The following is a 24,686-nucleotide window of genomic DNA, read 5'->3' as shown; positions in this document are numbered from 1 at the left end:
GTCACACACGTGCCTTGTATGGCTCACGTGTTGAACCTGGTTGTCCAGCAATTTTTAGCCCACTATCCCAGACTAGATGGCCTTCTGCAGAGGGCACGGTCGCTGTGTGCTCACTTCCGCCGTTCGCATCCCGCAGCTCAGCGACTTACATCTCTACAGAAGTCGTTGGGCCTGCCACTTCACCGGCTAAAATGCGATGTGCCTACCCGGTGGAATTCAACTCTGCACATGTTGCAGCGACTGTGGCAGCACCGACAAGCCCTGGTGCAATACGTTCTGACGTATAGTCTGGGCCAACGAGATTCAGAGGTGGGGCAAATCACGCTGGAGGAGTGGTCTCAGATCAGGAACCTATGCACCCTTCTGCACAGTTTTGAAATGGCGACGAAGATGTTTAGTGCTGACGATGCCATTATCAGCATGACTATTCCGGTGATTTACATGCTGGAGCACATGTTAAACAGAATTCGGAGTCAGGTGGTGGTACAAGAGGAGGTGGAGGAAGTAGAGGAGGAGGAGTTGTATGCGGAAGGGCTAACATCTGCAAGGTCCAGACGGTCGGCAGCACCAAGGCGGCAGGCATGTGAGGGTGGGGGAGATGGTTTTACCAGGGTGCATGGTAGCAGCCAAACTAGTGAGGAAGGTGCAGGAGCCCAGGAAGAAGTGGAGGACGAACTGATGGAAGACTCATCAGATGAGGGAGACCTTGATCACATTTCTGTTGTGCGAGGTTGGGGGGAGAGGACAGAGGAAGGAAGCATGATTGTTACCTCGCCACCAACACAACAGGGACTTGGTGCTCCTGGATGCGCAACACACATGAGTGCCTTCTTGCTGCACTACCTGCAACATGACCCTCGAATTGTGAGAATTAGAAATAATCCTGACTACTGGGTTGCCACACTGTTAGATCCCCGGTACAAAAGTAAATTTGCAGAAATTATTCCTGCCATAGAAAGGGATGCACGCATGCAGGAGTATCAGCAGAGACTGTTGCAGAATCTTACATGTGCTTTTCCACAAAATACCAGTGGTGCACGTAGTGAATCTCACAGTTCCAACTTGCCAACCGTGGGACCGTCAAGTGTTCAGCACTCAAACCGTAACAGAACCACAGTATCTGCTGGTAACATCATTTTTGCGGAATCATTTCACCACTTTTTTAGCCCATCCTTTGCAAGGCCACAGGAGACAAGAAGTCTGACACATAGTCAACGCCTAGAGACGATGGTACAGGAGTATCTCCAAGTAAACATTGAAGCCACGACTGTGTCACTGGACCCTTGCTCTTTTTGGGCTTCCAATCTGGATAAATGGCCGGAGCTAGCCACTTACGCCTTGGAGATCTTGTCATGCCCCGCAGCCAGCGTTCTGTCTGAACGTGTGTTCAGCGCTGCTGGTGGTGTGCTGACAGATAAGCGCACGCGGCTCTCCACTGATAATGTAGACAGACTCACGTTCATAAAGATGAACAAATCATGGATCCGAAACGACTTTTCTACCCCTGTGTCATCCTGGGGAGAGTAAAAGCTTGATGATTGGTTAAAATCACCCTACCAACCGTTTTAAGCTTTCAAATTACTAATCATGTTTATCTGTATCTTGACTGGAAAATAATTTGGGCTTTGTAGCAGTGTGCAGCACTGATCCTATTAGGCCATCTATAATAAGCTTCACCAGATTTAAAATTAAAAATAATTTTTAGCTGCATCTAGCCCGGAAAATAATTTTGGGGCTCCGAGATGCGCAAGACACATAAGTGCCTTCTTGCTGCACTACCTGCAGCATGACCCTCATATTGTCAGAATTCGAAGTAATCATGACTACTGGGTTGCCACACTCTTAGATCCCCCAAACTTTTCGATCAACCTTTTCATTTTAATAAAGACCAAAAAAATGGTCATTTTTGAAATTATAAGCATTAGCAGGTTGTTAGAAACTGAAATCAAACAGTTTTCAACTCAAAACTTTATTCTAGGTGATGTTACATTTTCACATAGGACCCCTTGTTCGAAAGGAGCTTCTGAACTCTCTCGTCCATTGAATTTGTCAGGTTTTGGATGGTTTCTGCTTCAATTGTTTTGCATGAGGACAGAATACCCTCCCAGAGCTGTTGCTTAGATGTGAACTGCCTCCCGCCATCATAGACACTCCTTTTAATGATGCTCCAAAGGTTCTGAATGGGGTAGAGGTCAGGGGAGCATGGGGGTCACACCATAAGTTTGTCCCCTTTTATGCCCATATCAGCCAGAGATGCAGATGTTTTATGTGCAGCATGAGATGGTGCATTATCATGCAGAAAAATGATCTTGCTGTGAAATACACGGTTCTTCTTCTTGAACCATGGCAGGAAGTGCTGTTTGAGAAAATCCACATACATTATGGAGTTCATCTTTAGCGCCTTCAGGGATCCTAAAGGGGCCGACAATCTCTCTCCCCATGATTCCAGCCCAAAACATTACTCCACCTCCTCCTTGTTGGCGCTGTAGCCGTGTTTGCGTGGGGTGTCCATCAACCAGCCATCCTCCACTCCATTCATCTGGACCATCGAGCGCTGCACGGCACTCATCCGTGAACAAAACAGTTTTGAAATCAGTCTTCATGTAATGTTTGGCCCACTGGAGCCGTTTCTGCTTGTGTGAAGTGGATAGAGGAGGTCGACAGGATGGCATATGCACAGCTGCAAACCTCTGAAGGACCCTGCATCTTGTTGTTCGGGGGACGTTGGAGGCACAAGCAGCTTCAAAAACTTGTCTGCTGCTATGACAAGGCTTTTTTGCCGCTGCTGTTTCAACCTGACGTAATTGCCTGTAGGAAAGAGTCCTCAATTTGCCTTTATCAGCACGCACACGTGTGTACTGTGAATCAGCTACATACTTCTTGATTGCCAAGACACTTCATCCTGATCATCGCACAATGTTGATTGTAGTCATGCCTTGACCTAAACACTCCACAATTTGTTGCTTCTCAGCAGCCGACACATCCTTTTTCTTTCCCATTTTGGCAGAAAATGGGCAGCACGGTGGCTCAGTGGTTAGCACTGCAGCCTTGCAGCGCTGTGGTCCTGGGTTCAAATCCCACCAAGGACAACATCTGCAAGGAGTTTGTATGTTCTCCCTGTGTTTGCGTGGGTTTCCTCCGGGTTCTCCGGTTTCCTCCCACACTCCAAAGACATACTGATAGGGAATTTAGATTGTGAGCCCCGATGGGGACAGTGACGATAATGTATGTAAAGCGCTGCGGAATATGTTAGCGCTATATAAAAATAAAGATTATTATTATTATTATTATTATTGTTATTAAAATGTAGGCTGCTTAATAATGTGAGAGAGCCTTCTTAAGTAGTCTTGCCTTTCATTGGACACACCTGCCAAACTAATTAGCACAGGTGTCTGCAATTGCTTACAGTGATATAAAGAGCCCTGACACACATCACCATCAATGAGTTTAACTGACAAACAAACAAATTCTTCCCTTATCACTCCTAAACACTTTTTGCATAATAATTTGGAACGCGGTGTACATGTGCTTTTCCACAAAACACCAGTGGTTCACGTAGTGAATCTTACAGTTCTAACTTGCCAACCGTGGTCTGTATGGAATTGTTCAATAAAGGGCCCAAAATTAAGATAAATAGATGGGAGAGGTCTCTATGAATAGGAATTCCTAAGTATTTGATACCCTGTGAGGGCCAGGCAAAGGGAAAGTTGGACTGGATGGAATCCTATATGGATTTAGGGAGGGAGACATCGAGGGCCTCAGACTTCGCTGCATTGATTTTAAAATTTTACCATGTAACAAAGTGATCTATTTCAGCCATAACAGCAGGGATGGATATATGTGATTGAGTGATATATACTAGGACATCATCAGCAAATAGAGAGCACTTGTACTCGGTGCCTCCCACCTCAATCCACCTAATATTGGGGTTATGGCGAATTGATGAGAGCAGGTGCTCCGTCACTAGGATGTATAAGAGAGGGGACAGAGGACATCCCTGCCTTGTCCCATTGGTGATTGTGAAAGGTGATGAAAATGTTCTGACGCACCCCCTGGGCCTTGGGACACCCGGAGCCGGACCCTTTTTGGTGGATGCTGGTGGTTGTAGTCTTCGTGGCGGCGATCCGGTTCCGTGGCTCAGGGCGGTCAAACCAGTGGCGGAACTATTTATGTGGTTTTGATGTTTAAATGTCCGACTACGCCACCCGTGGATTGCGGTCAGAGTGAACCGCCGCTACAGGGCAGACCGCTAAGGCTGGTGTTGTGGGTGCAGCAGAGCGTAGCATAACTCCCCACGGGAGGAGTATAGCCTCAGGGCAGTGTATGCGGAGGATGGGGGTGATGGTGCAGGGCAGCAGCAGTAACGACACGGAGTCAGTGATGCAGTTCAGGGCCTTTACTCACAGTTCTTATTATCCAGACCACGTCTGCAGGTAACGGCTGCCCACGTCGTACTGTGCTCACCAGGTGAGGGGCTCAGACAACTCCCAGATAACTTTGGAGCGCTTCACAGGACCCCCTTTGTGTGTCCTTTGTCTGGCCTTTCTTACCAACACTTCTGTCCGGCTGCCTCGGGCCTCCTCTTGGTAAACTTGGCGCCAGTTTCCCTGACCCTATGTGGTGCCTTCCTAGCGGGTGGAGCAAGGGGCTGCGCCACATAAAATGTCAGAGCCTCCGGTTTCTAGCTGAGGGTCGTTTCCTGCCTCCACTAGTTCGGGGACCGGTCTCCCCCTTTGGCCTGACCCCTCCACGCAGGTGGATTCGGGCGTGCGGTGGCGACTCGCCCGTCCGCACCCCTGGGATCCCTTCATTCCTCGTTCCTGGAGCCTTCTCCGCTCCTCTTCCTTCCTTCTCCCTCTTGCAGGCCTGGGCCTCTGTTACTAGGCCCGCCTCCAGAGCAGAGCTCATGCAGAGCCCCTGCTCCCTGCCACTTCTGCTCAGACTTCTCTGCACTGAACTAAGATGGTGCCCACCTTTTATACTCCCTTCTCAATGCACCCAGGAACTGCTTCCTCCCTGCTCCTGCACTGCAGGGTTCCCCTTCCTCAGTGTTCCCTCCCCCCACTCCAGCCAGGGACAGGGACTGTCGTGCCCATCTCAGGGGCATATTGGTCGCCCTGCCCCACGGCAATGTGGTGTAATGCATGCAGGTGTCGGGTCCTGATCCACACTCCATCCTTATCTGAGAGTGAGATATCACACCTCTGGGTGAGGTGCAATACGTCTGTAGCAACCGAGCCCTCGGTGCTACAGTTCCATTTATCTTCAGCCTAGGTGACGTATTGTGATACAGGGCCGTGATTTTGGCTATAAAAGGGTCCCCTAGACCCCTACCCCAAGCTTTTTAAGAGAATCATATATGGCGTGCCAGGAGACTCTATGGAATGCTTTCTCAGCATCCAACGAGAGTATCTACTTACAAATTTTTAACTGCATCTAGCCCAGGAAATACTTTGTGCCTAGTAGCAGTGTCTGCTAGTCAGCGGATTATCCCGGCTGTTAAGCAAGCTACACCACCTGTAGTTTGGACACTTAATTTTTTCAAAGGAAATGCTTCGGGACCACGGGATACTTAGTGAAGAGCATCAGGAGGCACCCCAAGGCATAGGGGCTGGGACTGGCACTAGGATGCCTTGCGGTGGACAGCCGAGCTCGATCCTTATAAAAGCTTTATAACTGCAGCAGCTTTAGTGGACGCTACTGGAGCTGGAATTACGCGGCTGCTGGCATGAGACTTGCCCTCCAATAGATCCTTGTAAATGGATTTAAAGTGTATTCATTCAAATTAGAGGGACAATTTAAATTAAAAAGCTTAGAGCTGCCTCCACCACAGGGGGGCTCTCTCGACCCACCAGCGGACAGGCACCAGTATTGGGAGAGGGGGGCTGGCCGTCAGGGTTCACCGCGGCTCTGGCACAAACCCGGCGACACGGAGGTGGCACGGGCAGGAGCGGACTGGCCGTCTCGGCTTCTCACTTTTTGGATTTTAGAAGGGCATGACATGCCTATATCTGTGTCTCCCCCTCCTTTTACTCCTCCACCTCTTTTCTTTTCGCATGACTATATGTACTTGTCACTTTTCCATGTGTTAGTTGTGTCTTCTGAGCAGTTTGTCAGCTTTTGGACACCTTTGAAGGTGTTTTCTATGTGTTTCTATGTGTTTTTGTTTGCCTGCCATTGGTTTTAACGGTGTTCGAAGGTGTTCGACGAACAGTTCGACGAACAGTTCGGCGAACACACGGGTGTTCGACGAACCGAACCGAACTCGAACACTACGGGGGTGGCTCAACACTAATATCAAGTTCTATAGAGATGAGGTGTAGCTCCATATCTATGGACATGGGAAGATTGGACCATGTGACATATCCCCCTTTTTTCGATTTATACATATACAGTACAGACCAAAAGTTTGGACACACATTCTCATTTAAAGATTTTTCTGTATTTTCTTGACTATGAAAATTGTACATTCACACTGAAGGCATCAAAACTATGAGTTAACACACGTGGAATTATATACTTAACAAAAAAGTGTGAAACAACTGAAAATATGTCTTATATTCTAGGTTCTTCAAAGTAGCCACCTTTTGCTTTGATGACTGCTTTGCACACTCTTGGCATTCTCGTGATGAGCTTCAAGAGGTAGTGACCGTGAATGGTCTTCCAACAATCTTGAAGGAGTTGCCAGAGATGCTTAGCACTTGTTGGCCCTTTTGCCTTCACTCTGCGGTCCAGCTCACCCCAAACCATCTCGATTGGGTTCAGGTCTGGTGACTGTGGAGGCCAGGTCATCTGACATAGCACTCCATCACTCTCCTTCTTGCTCAAATAGCCCTTACACCGCCTGAAGGTGTGTTTGGGGTCATTGTCCTGTTGAAAAATAAATGATGGTCCAACTAAACACAAACCGGATGGAATAGCATGCCGCTGCAAGACGCTGTGGTAGCCATGCTGGTTCAGTATGCCTTAAATTTTGAATAAATCCCCAACAGTGTCACCAGCAAAGCACTCCCACACCATCACACCTCCTCCTCCATGCTTCACGGTGGGAACCAGGCATGTAGAGTCCATCCGTTCACCTTTTCTACGCCGCACAAAGACACTGTGGTTGGAACCAAAGATCTCAAATTTGAACTCATCAGACCAAAGCACAGATTTCCACTGGTCTAATATCCATTCCTTGTGTTCTTTAGCCAAAATAAGTCTCTTCTGCTTGTTGCCTGTCCTTAGCAGTGGTTTCCTAGCAGCTATTTTGCCATGAAGGCCTGCTGCACAAAGTCTCCTCTTAACAGTTGTTGAAGAGATGTGTCTGCTGCTAGAACTCTGTGTGGCATTGACCTGGTCTCTAATCTGAGTGTCTGTTAACCTGCAATTTATGAAGCTGGTGACTCGGATAAACTTATCCTCAGAAGCAGAGGTGACTCTTGGTCTTCCTTTCTCGGGGCGGTCCTCATGTGAGCCAGTTTTCTTTGTAGCTCTTGATGGTTTTTGCAACTGCACTCGGGGACACTTTCAAAGTTTGCCCAATTTTTCAGACTGACTGACCTTCATTTCTTAAAGTAATGATGGCCACTCGTTTTTCTTTACTTAGCTGCTTTTTTCTTGCCATAATACAAATTCTAGCAGTCTATTCAGTAGGACTATCAGCTGTGTAACCACCAGACTTCTGCACAACACAACTGATGGTCCCAACCGCATTTATAAGGCAAGAAATCCCACTTATTAAACCTGACAGGGCACACCTGTGAAGTGAAAACCATTTCCAGTGACTACCTCTTGAAGCTCATCAAGAGAATGCCAAGAGTGTGCAAAGCAGTCATCAAAGCAAAAGGTGGCTACCTTAAAGAACCTAGAATATCAGACATATTTTCAGTTGTTTCACACTTTTTTGTTAAGTATATAATTAGACATGTGTTAATTCATAGTTTTGATGCCTTCAGTGTGAATGTACAATTTTCATAGTCATGAAAATACAGAAAAATCTTTAAATGAGAAGGTGTGTTCAAACTTTTGGTCTCTACTGTATGTATACTCAGTACCAGCCCCTCTGTCAAGTTTAGCCAGTGGGGTCATTTTCGACACATATAACTGATTGCACAAAGCTATTAGTATAACTAGCCTTGGGTATTTATCCTTCCTTTATGGTCTAATGGCCAGTTTTAAATTGTCTCTGCATAAACGCTCTTTTCTGCATGTAGTGGTATAACCTGCTCACTACATGTAGACTGGGCACGCATGCGCTATATGGGAAAGAAACTAGGTTCTCTTTTCATTGAATTGTGCATAGTATGCCCGTTGAGCCCCAAGTGCATGTGCCACAGTGCAGTATGGGCAAAACTTTTAGCTCATACAAGCAGACTTCTGGCCGGCGCCATCACTTCCGCTCTCTATACAGCACTGATGGCCACTCACTTTCACCGGTATGTGATTTTACTTGATTATTGGCATGAGTATTAATGCAACCCAGGTACTATTAGGCCTTATTTGCCTGACGAAGCTGCGCTAGACTCGGTGATGCGCGTGGGATCTTCGACCCTGCCCCCTTACCCTGTTTGTGTGACCTATTCATCTTTTCACCAGCTGCTTAGCTGTGGGTAATTCTCTGATGCCTAACTACTAGTGATGAGCGAGCATGCTCGCCACTGCTCGGTACTCGCCCGAGCATCTCAGTACTCGAGATGCTCGGAGCTCGCCGAGTACTTTCAAGATGCTCGGGCGGGAGCTCGGGTCCCCGTCCTGCATGTTTGGCGCTATTTAGAGCACCAATCATGCAGGGATTGTTTGCCACTCACTGTAATGTCACAGCCATGGTGGTTGTGGCATTACAGTGATTGCCCAAATCGATGGGAACAGTGCATACAGTGAAACATGAAAAGCCGGCAATTCATCAGCGGCATACACCGGTACCCGATAGATAGAAACATGTCAGTCACATATATAATAAGTACAGTGATAGTGTTGGTTACTGTACTTGTCATTTAGTGTTAAAATAAAGGATTTATTTAAAAAAAAATTGGCGTGTGGTTCCCCGTAATTTTAGTCTCTAGCGGAGGTTAAGCAGACAGCTGGGGCAGATGTTTGAAGCCTGGGAAGAGGGTAATACCCATGGAGCTTCCCAGGCTCCTAATATCAGCCCCCAGCTGAATACCTAGCCTTTACCAGCTATTAAAATGGGGGACCCCCAAAAAATATGATGTGGGGTCCCCCCTATTTTAATAGCTAGCAAAGGCTAGGCAGACAGCTGGGGGCTGATATTAATAGCCCAGGAAGGGTGCCATGAATATTGGCCCCCTTTCAGGCTAGAAACACCAGCCGTCAGTCACCCCAGAAATGGCGCATCCATAGTCCTTTAATTGAAATAAACACACAATTTTTTATTGTTCTAAATTAAACCATACCATCACGCCCATTCCAGCTGAAGCCAATGTCTTCTGCAATAAAAGTAAAATAATAAAGCAACCTCATCCTTACCTTTCCATGGTTCCCAGGACAGCTTCAGCTCTGCTACATTCACATGACAGGCTGGATTGCAGCCGAAAGTTGGCATCCAGCTTGCCATGCCGCAGACACTGAGAAGCACAGGCATGTTTGAGATGACAGGCTGGATCGCAGTTGAGCGCTGCCATCCAGCTTTTCATCCTTCAGAGACACTGCAGAGCGCAAGCATGCTTGTGTTCTGCAGTGTCTCTAAAGGATGAAAAGCTGGATGGCAGCGCTTAGCTGCGATCCAGCCTGTCATCAGAATGCCATCCCAGCGTGGGAGAATTCTCCTGCTCAAGCGCTGAGCGAAGGAGAATTCTCCCACACTGGGATGGCATTGAGATGACAGGCTGGATCGCTGCTGAACGCTGCCATTCAGCTTGTCATCCTTCATAGACACTGCAGAGCGCAGGCATGCTTGTATATCTCAGTAGGCATGCTTGTATATTGCTTTTAAATGTATGTCCATAAAGTCCTTGGAATAAAGATTGAATATATCTATTATATAATTAGTAGGTGTGCTGGTCGACTTATGTGGTTCTTTTTCTCCTCTCATGTGCAATATAGTTATGCCACATGATATAGCACCCTCTTGCTACCACCACAAGTATTGGTGGTGCACTCTTTATCTCTATACATATATGGGGTTCACATTAATGACATTAGTAGATGTGGGCATGCGCAGTAGAGTGCCACCAAAGCAAAGGCAGACCTTTTATTCTCCTTTCCAAGTTCGAAGATCCAGAGTACCAGGAAGACTTTGGGGATGGCAGACATCAGCAGGCACTTTACCGCCAACACATCATGCCAGAGGAGGCTCAGTCAACCACCAGCCTGTTGAGGTTGTCACTGGTTCCGAGACTATTGGCAGTCAAGCTGAAGGGCTGGCTGGATTGCAGCTCTTCGGGCAGACCTTCATACAGGAGGACTATTCATTAGGTGGTGAGTACAGTCTCCCCCTCAGTCACCATCCCATGATCCTATCTCAACTGTCTAACTAATTAGTGCCCTTAAAGGGTATGCTCACCCATGGATTAGACCAAGCGGGATCGGCTTGTGATTCCCCCCAGGACGCAGAGATTGCTGAGGTTTGCAGTCATGTACTGTAGTTGAGGGTCTGGAGGGGGCAGGGGTGGAGTAGAAATCAGTAATCACTCTGGTAGGTGTAAAAGGGGTGGTAGAGGCTTGTTATAAAGAAGCTATTACTAGTGCAGCTTCCCCGCTAGGTTATCAGTTAGCAATGTCAATTAAAGGAAAAAATCTGGAGAAACGAATTTGTATATCAATTATCATTACTACCAGCCTCAAAAGAATTCCTGGCGAGAACAGAAAAAAAGGACGATGAGGATAGATGTAGGCCCTTACCATGATCATTTAACAACTGACTACAGACCATTTGAATTTATGCCAGTATTATGGGTGAAAGTAGTTCACAGAATAATACACTATATGTAAAACATTACTGTTATTAGTTAATATAAAAAAATGTAGATAAAAATCTTATTACTACTAAATGTCCTCAAACCAATTAGACCACTCAGTGGTAGTAGAGTAGCATAGTAGTATATAAACCGTGTCAGCTAAAGTGGTAGAAAATAGAGGTGGTGAAGTTAGAGTGATTTTTCCTATTTGATTCTATTAACTGCCTGAAGGTTAACCTACCTAACTGTGGAGGCTGGCTCCCTAGAAAGCGCAAATGGTAACCCCGCTCAATGAAGGCTAGCCCTAATATTATGCACTGAAGAGAGCAAAAAGATACAGACTTCAGCGATTGACAAGAAAATCTACAATTATAGGCAACACACTATCAACAACATGAGCAATCAAATTAAAATAGTGGATAAACTAACAGGCAGATGCCTCATCACAGAGGTAGAAAAAGTTGTCTACACATCTAGATTAAGAAGGAGTAATATTATTGGCATAGAGGTATCCTGTAAAAACAATGTAATCCTCCATCTGTTGTGTCACATTAAATAAAAAAAAAAACATTCACCAGTTATACATGGTATGCTATACTCAACCCTTTTCCCCAAAATAAGTTCATCAGGAGTAGAAATGAGCGTTGTTCTACTCGAACTGTTCGCCAATCTCAAATTCGCGCTGTTTTGGGCGGTGTTCGAGCCGTTCGGCGAACACGAACAATTTGAGAAAAATTCGGCTGTTCGAGGTTATGTTCGATAACTGTTCGTGCACCAAAATCATAACTGGATTTTTTCTCAGTAATGATGAAAATTAATGTTAATACGCAGTTTGAGTGTACAGCGGGGCGGGGGGAGGGGCAGGGGATGGATCTCTGCAGGAACAATGAAGATCTCCATTTTTTTTTCTCTTTCCCGCATTTGCAGTGGGGAGGTGCAATCTGTCAGCCTATCAGCAGCGCACACACGGAGCGAAGTGCTTTTTTTCACACAAGCAAGGGCATGTGTGATTGGCAGTGTATGTCACATGTCCTTGCCCTATAAGACCAAGCCATTTTCCCCGTCGCCACCATTTTCTCACTGCTGCAGCTGCGTGTTAGACGGCACCGCTGTTGCTGTGAGCGCTATACCTTGTTAATTTCAAGCCAATTTTCGCACAAATATACAGATAGCTTGGGAGTAGGGAATAGTTGTGATTGCAGTCCTTTTAAGGACTAGGTTACAGCATTTCCTACGACTTTTATCAGGCAGGTCTGTGCTCTTAAATAGATAGATTGTGGGAGTAAAGACTAATTGTAATTGGAGTCCTTTTCAGGACTAGGTTACATCAGTTCCTATCAGTTTTTGCCAGGCAGGTCTGTGCCAGTGCTGTGCAAGTTTTTTTCACAGCATTTGGCTGAATCTAGCAAAGCTAATCCTTTTTGGCCTATTGCAGAGTGTGTTAGTCAGTGGAGTAGCCTATCTGTGTTGCAAGATATACCACCTGTGTATAGAATACCAATTTTTTTACTGCACCTAGTGAAGTAAAATCTTTTGGGCATAGCATCATTCTATTAGTCCATCTATACTGACCTCCATCAGGTTGCAAACTGAATATAATTTTTTTCTGCATCTAGCTCTGAAAAAATATTTGGGCTTCTAGCAGTGAGTGGGACTTAGTCTATTAGTCCATCTATACTGACCTCCATCAGGTTGCAAATTAAAAATAAATTTTTTCTTCATTTAGCTCTGAAAAAATATTTGGGCTTCTAGCAGTGTGTGGGACTTGTTCTATTAGTCCTTCTATACTGACCTCCAGCAGGTTGCAAATTGAATATAATTTTTTTCTGCATCTAGCTCTGAAAAAATATTTGGGCTTCTAGCGGTGTGTGGGACTTGGTCTATTAGTCCATCTATACTGACCTCCATCAGGTTGCAAATTAAAAATAATTTTTTACTGCATCTAGCTCTGAAAAAATATTTGGGCTTCTAGCAGTGTGTGGGACTTGGTCTATTAGTCCATCTATACTGACATCCATCAGGTGGCAAATTAAAAATAATTTTTTTCTTCATTTATCTCTGAAAAAATATTTGGGCTTCTAGCAGCGTGTGGGACTTGTTCTATTAGTCCATCTATACTGACCTCCATCAGGTTGCAAATTAAAAATAATTTTTTTCTGCATCTAGCTCTGAAAAAATATTTGGGCTTCTAGCAGTGAGTGGGACTTAGTCTATTAGTCCATCTATACTGACCTCCATCAGGTTGCAAATTAAAAATAAATTTTTTCTTCATTTAGCTCTGAAAAAATATTTGGGCTTCTAGCAGTGTGTGGGACTTGTTCTATTAGTCCTTCTATACTGACCTCCAGCAGGTTGCAAATTGAATATAATTTTTTTCTGCATCTAGCTCTGAAAAAATATTTGGGCTTCTAGCGGTGTGTGGGACTTGGTCTATTAGTCCATCTATACTGACCTCCATCAGGTTGCAAATTAAAAATATTTTTTTTCTGCATCTAGCTCTGAAAAAATATTTGGGCTTCTAGCAGTGTGTGGGACTTGGTCTATTAGTCCATCTATACTGACCTCCATCAGGTTGCAAATTAAAAATAATTTTTTTCTGCATCTAGCTCTGAAAAAATATTTGGGCTTCTAGCAGTGTGTGGGACTTGGTCTATTAGTCCATCTATACTGACCTCCATCAGGTTGCAAATTGAATAAAAAAAATTTCTGCATCTAGCTCTGAAAAAATATTTGGGCTTCTAGCGGTGTGTGGGACTTGGTCTATTAGTCCATCTATACTGACCTCCATCAGGTTGCAAATTAAAAATAATTTTTTTCTGCATCTAGCTCTGAAAAAATATTTGGGCTTCTAGCAGTGTGTGGGACTTGGTCTATTAGTCCATCTATACTGACCTCCATCAGGTTGCAAATTAAAAATAATTTTTTTCTTCATTTAGCTCTGAAAAAATATTTGGGCTTCTAGCAGTGTGTGGGACTTGTTCTATTAGTCCTTCTATACTGACGTCCAGCAGGTTGCAAATTGAATATAATTTTTTTCTGCATCTAGCTCTGAAAAAATATTTGGGCTTCTAGCGGTGTGTGGGACTTGGTCTATTAGTCCATCTATACTGACCTCCATCAGGTTGCAAATTAAAAATAATTTTTTTCTGCATCTAGATCTGAAAAAATATTTGGGCTTCTAGCAGTGTGTGGGACTTGGTCTATTAGTCCATCTATACTGACCTCCATCAGGTTGCAAATTAAAAATAATTTTTTTCTGCATCTAGCTCTGAAAAAATATTTGGGCTTCTAGCAGTGTGTGGGACTTGGTCTATTAGTCCATCTATACTGACCTCCATCAGGTTGCAAATTGAATAAAAAAATTTTCTGCATCTAGCTCTGAAAAAATATTTGGGCTTCTAGCGGTGTGTGGGACTTGGTCTATTAGTCCATCTATACTGACCTCCATCAGGTTGCAAATTAAAAATAATTTTTTTCTGCATCTAACCCAGCCAATAGTTTTGGCCTAATACCACAGTTTGGCCACTCAGCTCTGCTCGGTTACCATCCATTGTTTTTTTGTGCAAACAACTCCAGAGTTGTGAATTAGTTAACCACCAAAATGAGTGGGAAAAGGCCTGCTGCTGGTGGAAAGGGGAATAGGCTTGTTGGGAAGGGGAAAAAAGGTTGTGTCCGTGGGGTAGGTGCAGAAGAAAGACCATCTTCCAGCCAAACTAAAATGTCTACTTCTTTTAGCGGACAATGTGATAAGATCCCTTTCTTACGGCCACGACAATCGCTACAAATTCCAGATGAGGCACAAAAACAGCAGGTGCTTCAACGGATATCAAGTGCTCCTTTAAGTGGGCTCTCCTCCACATCAACTTCAACATCACAAATACTCCAGTCCTCAAAGGTGTCACCCAAATCGCACTTGCTTCCTCACAGCTCCCAAATCTCCAGCTGCCCGTCTGAGTATGAGGTAGAACAGATGGTTGAGTCTGCAGAGCTGTTTACTCATACTATAGCCTGGGAATCAGAGGTCGACTCCAGCGCTTCTGTGAATCCAGACGAGGAAATGATCTGCACTGATGCCCAGAATCTTTATGAGTCGGATCCAGGACCAGACGCAGAAGGTTCTGACCATAATGTAGACCCTCATTCCCAAACTGTAACTCCTGTTGGTGGAGACAATGAGGAAGACGATGATAAGACTCAAATACCTGATTGGAGCGACAACTTTAGTTTTTTGTCAGGGCAGGAACAGGTTGGCTCTGAGGACGACGGGTGTGATAACGCACAGGGTGATGATGATGAGGTCGGAGATCCCACTTACTGTCAACCCACAGTCAGCCAAGAGATGAGGTCAGCAGAGGAGGTGGAGGAAGATGCTAGTGACGACGAGGTCAGGTTGCGCCTTCCTGGACAGAGACGTAGTACTGGAAGCACGTCAACAACTGCATCCTCAAACACAACTCTGCCTCTCACCACAAGTCGTGGTGGCTCTTTAGGTCGCATGGGTGCTAAGCCTTGCATAGCCTGGGCATTTTTTCAGATCGATAAAGATGACCCAACTCGTGTTATCTGTAACATTTGTCAGCAAAAGCTAAGTAGAGGCCAAAAAATACATAGTTTGAGTACTTCATGCATGAACCGGCACATGGACATGAAGCATAAGTTGCAGTGGGAAGCTCAGTGTGCTACAATGTGGTCTAGCCGGCCGGGCCAACCACCGTCTGCCATATCTTGTGCATCCGCGGCCTCTTCATCCTCTGTGACTGGGGGGACAGCAGTCACACCTGTTTTGGGGCGCAGACCTGCCACCTCTTTACCCGCAACAGCCAGCGTGATTGGCAGGTCATCATTTTCTTTGGAGGTGGTAACACCAGCTGGTCTTGAGCGCTGTCCGACATCGATAGCACCACCTTTGAATCAAGGCAACCTAACATGTCCGCCTGCATCTTCCTCACAGACCGGCAGTTTGCCGGGGACACCCTTATCAACCCCGTCTAAGCACAATAGCCAGCCCTCGGTCCCTCAGATGTGGACAAGTAAAAGACCATTTCCTCCTAGCCATGAGAAAGCTAAGAGGTTGAATTTCACCATCTGCAAGCTCTTGGCTACAGAAATGCTGCCTTTCCGCCTGGTGGACACAGAGGATTTTCGAGACCTTATGTCCGTCGCAGTGCCCCAGTACCAGATGCCCAGTCGGCACTACTTCTCAAAGAAAGGTGTGCCTGCGCTCCACCAGCATGTCGCACACAACATCACCGCTTCTTTGAGAAACTCTGTGTGTGACAGGGTGCATTTCACCACAGACACTTGGACGAGTAGGCATGGACAGGGGCGTTACATGTCGCTGACTGGGCACTGGGTAACTATGGTGACAGCAGGACAAGGGGCTGCTGTCCAAGTCTTGCCGTCCCCACGAGTTGTGCGTCAATCCTCTTTATGTCATTTTTCCTCCACTGCTTCTGCCTCCTCAACCTCCTCTCGGTCTTCCACCTGCACCCAAAGCCTGTCTGGTCATGCCACAAGCTTTCTAACTGCGCAGAAGGGATCCTGCACTCCTCCTTACTATGCTGGCAGTAGGGCTCAACGTCATCAGGCGGTTTTTACATTGAAATGTCTGGGAAATGTGAGTCACACAGCTGAGGAGTTGTGGTCAGCTCTGGAGAACCAATTTCATGAATGGTTGTCTCCACTGGACCTGAAACCAGGGAAGGCCGTGTGCGACAATGCTGCAAACCTGGGTGCGGCCCTTCGCCGGGGCAATGTCACACACGTGCCTTGTATGGCTCACGTGTTGAACCTGGTTGTCCAGCAATTTTTAGCCCACTATCCCAGACTAGATGGCCTTCTGCAGAGGGCACGGTCGCTGTGTGCTCACTTCCGCCGTTCGCATCCCGCAGCTCAGCGACTTACATCTCTACAGAAGTCGTTGGGCCTGCCACTTCACCGGCTAAAATGCGATGTGCCTACCCGGTGGAATTCAACTCTGCACATGTTGCAGCGACTGTGGCAGCACCGACAAGCCCTGGTGCAATACGTTCTGACGTATAGCCTGGGCCAACGAGATTCAGAGGTGGGGCAAATCACGCTGGAGGAGTGGTCTCAGATCAGGGACCTATGCACCCTTCTGCACAGTTTTGAAATGGCGACGAAGATGTTTAGTGCTGACGATGCCATTATCAGCATGACTATTCCGGTGATTTACATGCTGGAGCACATGTTAAACAGAATTCGGAGTCAGATGGTGGCACAAGAGGAGGTGGAGGAAGTAGAGGAGGAGGAGTTGTATGCGGAAGGGCTAACATCTGCAAGGTCCAGACGGTCGGCAGCACCAAGGCGGCAGGCATGTGAGGGTGGGGGAGATGATTTTACCAGGGCGCATGGTAGCAGCCAAACTAGTGAGGAAGGTGCAGGAGCCCAGGAAGAAGTGGAGGACGAACTGATGGAAGACTCATCAGATGAGGGAGACCTTGATCACATTTCTGTTGTGCGAGGTTGGGGGGAGAGGACAGAGGAAGGAAGCATGATTGCTACCTCGCCACCAACACAACAGGGACTTGGTGCTCCTGGATGCGCAACACACATGAGTGCCTTCTTGCTGCACTACCTGCAACATGACCCTCGAATTGTGAGAATTAGAAATAATCCTGACTACTGGGTTGCCACACTGTTAGATCCCCGGTACAAAAGTAAATTTGCAGAAATTATTCCTGCCATAGAAAGGGATGCACGCATGCAGGAGTATCAGCAGAGACTGTTGCAGAATCTTACATGTGCTTTTCCACAAAATACCAGTGGTGCACGTAGTGAATCTCACAGTTCCAACTTGCCAACCGTGGGACCGTCAAGTGTTCAGCACTCAAACCGTAACAGAACCACAGTATCTGCTGGTAACATCAATTTTGCGGAATCATTTCACCACTTTTTTAGCCCATCCTTTGCAAGGCCACAGGAGACAAGAAGTCTGACACATAGTCAACGCCTAGAGACGATGGTACAGGAGTATCTCCAAGTAAACATTGAAGCCACGACTGTGTCACTGGACCCTTGCTCTTTTTGGGCTTCCAATCTGGATAAATGGCCGGAGCTAGCCACTTACGCCTTGGAGATCTTGTCATGCCCCGCAGCCAGCGTTCTGTCTGAACGTGTGTTCAGCGCTGCTGGTGGTGTGCTGACAGATAAGCGCACGCGGCTCTCCACTGATAATGTAGACAGACTCACGTTCATAAAGATGAACAAATCATGGATCCGAAACGACTTTTCTACCCCTGTGTCATCCTGGGGAGAGTAAAAGCTTGATGATTGGTTAAAATCACCCTACCAACCGTTTTAAGCTTTCAAATTACTAATCATGTTTATCTGTATCTTGACTGGAAAATAATTTGGGCTTTGTAGCAGTGTGCAGCACTGATCCTATTAGGCCATCTATAATAAGCTTCACCAGATTTAAAATTAAAAATAATTTTTAGCTGCATCTAGCCCGGAAAATAATTTTGGGGCTCCGAGATGCGCAAGACACATAAGTGCCTTCTTGCTGCACTACCTGCAGCATGACCCTCATATTGTCAGAATTCGAAGTAATCATGACTACTGGGTTGCCACACTCTTAGATCCCCCAAACTTTTCGATCAACCTTTTCATTTTAATAAAGACCAAAAAAATGGTCATTTTTGAAATTATAAGCATTAGCAGGTTGTTAGAAACTGAAATCAAACAGTTTTCAACTCAAAACTTTATTCTAGGTGATGTTACATTTTCACATAGGACCCCTTGTTCGAAAGGAGCTTCTGAACTCTCTCGTCCATTGAATTTGTCAGGTTTTGGATGGTTTCTGCTTCAATTGTTTTGCATGAGGACAGAATACCCTCCCAGAGCTGTTGCTTAGATGTGAACTGCCTCCCGCCATCATAGACACTCCTTTTAATGATGCTCCAAAGGTTCTGAATGGGGTAGAGGTCAGGGGAGCATGGGGGTCACACCATAAGTTTGTCCCCTTTTATGCCCATATCAGCCAGAGATGCAGATGTTTTATGTGCAGCATGAGATGGTGCATTATCATGCAGAAAAATGATCTTGCTGTGAAATACACGGTTCTTCTTCTTGAACCATGGCAGGAAGTGCTGTTTGAGAAAATCCACATACATTATGGAGTTCATCTTTAGCGCCTTCAGGGATCCTAAAGGGGCCGACAATCTCTCTCCCCATGATTCCAGCCCAAAACATTACTCCACCTCCTCCTTGTTGGCGCTGTAGCCGTGTTTGCGTGGGGTGTCCATCAACCAGCCATCCTCCACTCCATTCATCTGGACCATCGAGCGCTGCACGGCACTCATCCGTGAACAAAACAGTTTTGAAATCAGTCTTCATGTAATGTTTGGCCCACTGGAGCCGTTTCTGCTTGTGTGAAGTGGATAGAGGAGGTCGACAGGATGGCATATGCACAGCTGCAAACCTCTGAAGGACCCTGCATCTTGTTGTTCGGGGGACGTTGGAGGCACAAGCAGCTTCAAAAACTTGTCTGCTGCTATGACAAGGCTTTTTTGCCGCTGCTGTTTCAACCTGACGTAATTGCCTGTAGGAAAGAGTCCTCAATTTGCCCTTATCAGCACGCACACGTGTGTACTGTGAATCAGCTACATACTTCTTGATTGCCAAGACACTTCATCCTGATCATCGCACAATGTTGATTGTAGTCATGCCTTGACCTAAACACTCCACAATTTGTTGCTTCTCAGCAGCCGACACATCCTTTTTCTTTCCCATTTTGGCAGAACATCTAGGCTGCTTAATAATGTGAGAGAGCCTTCTTAAGTAGTCTTGCCTTTCATTGGACACACCTGCCAAACTAATTAGCACAGGTGTCTGCAATTGCTTACAGTGATATAAAGAGCCCTGACACACATCACCATCAATGAGTTTAACTGACAAACAAACAAATTCTTCCCTTATCACTCCTAAACACTTTTTGCATAATAATTTGGAACGCGGTGTACATGTGCTTTTCCACAAAACACCAGTGGTTCACGTAGTGAATCTTACAGTTCTAACTTGCCAACCGTGGTCTGTATGGAATTGTTCAATAAAGGGCCCAAAATTAAGATAACATAGATGGGAGAGGTCTCTATGAATAGGAATTCCTAAGTATTTGATACCCTGTGAGGGCCAGGCAAAGGGAAAGTTGGACTGGATGGAATCCTATATGGATTTAGGGAGGGAGACATCGAGGGCCTCAGACTTCGCTGCATTGATTTTAAAATTTTACCATGTAACAAAGTGATCTATTTCAGCCATAACAGCAGGGATGGATATATGTGATTGAGTGATATATACTAGGACATCATCAGCAAATAGAGAGCACTTGTACTCGGTGCCTCCCACCTCAATCCACCTAATATTGGGGTTATGGCGAATTGATGAGAGCAGGTGCTCCGTCACTAGGATGTATAAGAGAGGGGACAGAGGACATCCCTGCCTTGTCCCATTGGTGATTGTGAAAGGTGATGAAAATGTTCTGACGCACCCCCTGGGCCTTGGGACACCCGGAGCCGGACCCTTTTTGGTGGATGCTGGTGGTTGTAGTCTTCGTGGCGGCGATCCGGTTCCGTGGCTCAGGGCGGTCAAACCAGTGGCGGAACTATTTATGTGGTTTTGATGTTTAAATGTCCGACTACGCCACCCGTGGATTGCGGTCAGAGTGAACCGCCGCTACAGGGCAGACCGCTAAGGCTGGTGTTGTGGGTGCAGCAGAGCGTAGCATAACTCCCCACGGGAGGAGTATAGCCTCAGGGCAGTGTATGCGGAGGATGGGGGTGATGGTGCAGGGCAGCAGCAGTAATGACACGGAGTCAGTGATGCAGTTCAGGGCCTTTACTCACAGTTCTTATTATCCAGACCACGTCTGCAGGTAACGGCTGCCCACGTCGTACTGTGCTCACCAGGTGAGGGGCTCAGACAACTCCCAGATAACTTTGGAGCGCTTCACAGGACCCCCTTTGTGTGTCCTTTGTCTGGCCTTTCTTACCAACACTTCTGTCCGGCTGCCTCGGGCCTCCTCTTGGTAAACTTGGCGCCAGTTTCCCTGACCCTATGTGGTGCCTTCCTAGCGGGTGGAGCAAGGGGCTGCGCCACATAAAATGTCAGAGCCTCCGGTTTCTAGCTGAGGGTCGTTTCCTGCCTCCACTAGTTCGGGGACCGGTCTCCCCCTTTGGCCTGACCCCTCCACGCAGGTGGATTCGGGCGTGCGGTGGCGACTCGCCCGTCCGCACCCCTGGGATCCCTTCATTCCTCGTTCCTGGAGCCTTCTCCACTCCTCTTCCTTCCTTCTCCCTCTTGCAGGCCTGGGCCTCTGTTACTAGGCCCGCCTCCGGAGCAGAGCTCATGCAGAGCCCCTGCTCCCTGCCACTTCTGCTCAGACTTCTCTGCACTGAACTAAGATGGTGCCCACCTTTTATACTCCCTTCTCAATGCACCCAGGAACTGCTTCCTCCCTGCTCCTGCACTGCAGGGTTCCCCTTCCTCAGTGTTCCCTCCCCCCACTCCAGCCAGGGACAGGGACTGTCGTGCCCATCTCAGGGGCATATTGGTCGCCCTGCCCCACGGCAATGTGGTGTAATGCATGCAGGTGTCGGGTCCTGATCCACACTCCATCCTTATCTGAGAGTGAGATATCACACCTCTGGGTGAGGTGCAATACGTCTGTAGCAACCGAGCCCTCGGTGCTACAGTTCCATTTATCTTCAGCCTAGGTGACGTATTGTGATACAGGGCCGTGATTTTGGCTATAAAAGGGTCCCCTAGACCCCTACCCCAAGCTTTTTAAGAGAATCATATATGGCGTGCCAGGAGACTCTATGGAATGCTTTCTCAGCATCCAACGAGAGTATCTACTTACAAATTTTTAACTGCATCTAGCCCAGGAAATACTTTGTGCCTAGTAGCAGTGTCTGCTAGTCAGCGGATTATCCCGGCTGTTAAGCAAGCTACACCACCTGTAGTTTGGACACTTAATTTTTTCAAAGGAAATGCTTCGGGACCACGGGATACTTAGTGAAGAGCATCAGGAGGCACCCCAAGGCATAGGGGCTGGGACTGGCACTAGGATGCCTTGCGGTGGACAGCCGAGCTCGATCCTTATAAAAGCTTTTTAACTGCAGCAGCTTTAGTGGACGCTACTGGAGCTGGAATTACGCGGCTGCTGGCATGAGACTTGCCCTTCAATAGATCCTTGTAAATGGATTTAAAGTGTATTCATTCAAATTAGAGGGACAATTTAAATTAAAAAGATTAGAGCTGCCTCCACCACAGGGGGGCTCTCTCGACCCACCAGCGGACAGGCACCAGTATTGGGAGAGGGGGGCTGGCCGTCAGGGTTCACCGCGGCTCTGGCACAAACCCGGCGACACGGAGGTGGCACGGGCAGGAGCGGACTGAACGTGTCGGCTTCTCACTTTTTGGATTTTAGAAGGGCATGACATGCCTATATCTGTGTCTCCCCCTCCTTTTACTCCTCCACCTCTTTTCTTTTCGCATGACTATATGTACTTGTCACTTTTCCATGTGTTAGTTGTGTCTTCTGAGCAGTTTGTCAGCTTTTGGACACCTTTGAAGGTGTTTTCTATGTGTTTCTATGTGTTTTTGTTTGCCTGCCATTGTTTTTAACGGTGTTCGAAGGTGTTCGACGAACAGTTCGACGAACAGTTCGGCGAACACACGGGTGTTCGACGAACCGAACCGAACTCGAACACTACGGGGGTGGCTCAACACTAATCAGGAGTACATACTAAAAATAATAGTGGATACTTAGCTTAAGGCCACGGCCCCACTATCAGTATTCGGTCAGTATTTTTTCTAACAAGTGGGGGCCAAAACCAGGAGTGGGTGAAAAATGCAGAATTGGTGACTTGTTTCTATTATTGTTTCTCTGATTATTCCTCACCTGGTTTTGGCTCCCACTCCTGAGAAAAAATACTAACCAAACAAAAATAGTGAGGCTGTGGCCTTAAGGTGTGACCAGGAGTGCTCCTATGCAGTAATAAGGTGATCCAGTGCATAATCTGACAAGATGTCCACAGAATGGCTATGGACGACATTGGTGAGAGGTTTCCAACTACGGTAAATGTTCAGGCTTATTCCAACATGTTGATATAGTACTGGAAGCGTATAAAAATGTGGTGGTCTCAGATGTTATTTTTATTATGAAAACTTAAGACAAAATTTAGCAGTTTTCCCTTCACTTAAATGGTGGATAAAAGATGTGAGTTTATGGCTCAATTTGATGCTACCGGCAAAGTCGGGTGGTTTACAGAGGCCTCCGATGCAAACGGTTTTTAAAAAGGGTACATGTTTTACCTTTAATGAGGATCAATGCAAATGGCCTAACTCATTATTATAATTATTATTATTTATTTATATAGCACCATTGATTGCATGGTGCTGTACATGAAAAGGGGTTACATACCAAATACAGATATCACTTACAGTAAACAAACTGACAAAGATAGACTGGTACAGAGGGAAGAGGACCCTGCCCTTGCGGGCTTACAATCTACAGGAATGGGGAAGGAGACAGTAGGTTGGGGGGTTGCAGAAGCTCTGGTGGTGGCGATGCGGCAGCATGGTCATTGCAGGCTGTAAGCTTTCTTGAAGAGATGGGTTTCAGGGTCCGTCTGAAGGATTTGAATGTAGCGCATAATCGGACGTGTTGAGGCACAGAATTCTCAGGTAAATACAGATATGAATGTTCCTTAAAAAGGCGAATTTGCCAGGTCAGCCCTCCACAAAAGAATATGTTAACAACAGCAATGAGACAAATGGAGAATATGCTATGCTGGCTAGATCGGTATCCAAACCGCAACATAGCCACACTATTAATTGAAGGATTCACTGATGATTTTGCTATCCCTCCATTTAGCGGTGTCGGTTGTGTTTGGTAAACAATTTAAAACCTGCAAAGCTGCATCCAGAGGTGGTAAAAGAAAAATTAGGCAAAGAGATTAAAGCCAGTAGAGTGGCAAGACCGTTTGTTGAACAGCCATTTGTTAACCTTCATCTCTCGCCCCTGGGCGTAGTACCAAAGAAATAGCCAAACTCTTTCAGGCTAATTGAACATTAAACATATCCATACAGTTCGTCATTGAATGATAGCATAGATGGTAATTTAGTGTCAGGGTGATACACATCCTTGGATGAAGCAGCAGATGTAGTTAGATGGTTTGTGTCAGGTGCCTTGGTGGCAAAAGCGGACATTCAAGCAGCATTTAGATTACTCCCTATTCACCCAGTTTTTCAGTCCGGTAGTTTCTTTTATGTAGTCTGCATTTGGCTCCAACCAGGAAGAGCTGCCCCGCCCTACCTCCCTTAGTTACATTTGTCACGGCCTTGGGGTTAGTCATTCAGGTAACTGAATGGACAGGAATTTTGGGGCTCTCAGGCTTGAGCTTTTGGAAAGCTGCGGTTATTGATGTCCAAATTTTGATATAAAAGTTTACAGAGTTTTTCAACACATTTATGTTTGATTAATAAAAGCCATGGCCAATTGTTATCCATAAAGTCAATGTGTCTCTTTTTGGCCAAGTACACACATTGAATGTTTGGTGAGTTTTTAACCTCAGTATTTGTAAGCCCAAACCAGTAGTATAACAATCAGAGGAACACTATAATAAAAACACATCACCACTAGTGTTGATCGAGAACTAAAATGCTCGGGTGCTCGAAGCTCGGGCCGAGCTCAACGTGATACTCGGGTGCTCGACCCGAGCACCAAGCCCAATGTTAGTCTATGGGAGACCCGAGCAT

This window comes from Phyllobates terribilis, unplaced genomic scaffold (genome assembly GCF_046119375.1).
Source record: "Phyllobates terribilis strain yellow unplaced genomic scaffold, ASM4611937v1 Scaffold_3__8_contigs__length_932513732, whole genome shotgun sequence".
NCBI classification, from domain to species: domain Eukaryota; kingdom Metazoa; phylum Chordata; class Amphibia; order Anura; family Dendrobatidae; genus Phyllobates; species Phyllobates terribilis.
Note: the sequence above shows the minus strand (reverse complement) of the source record.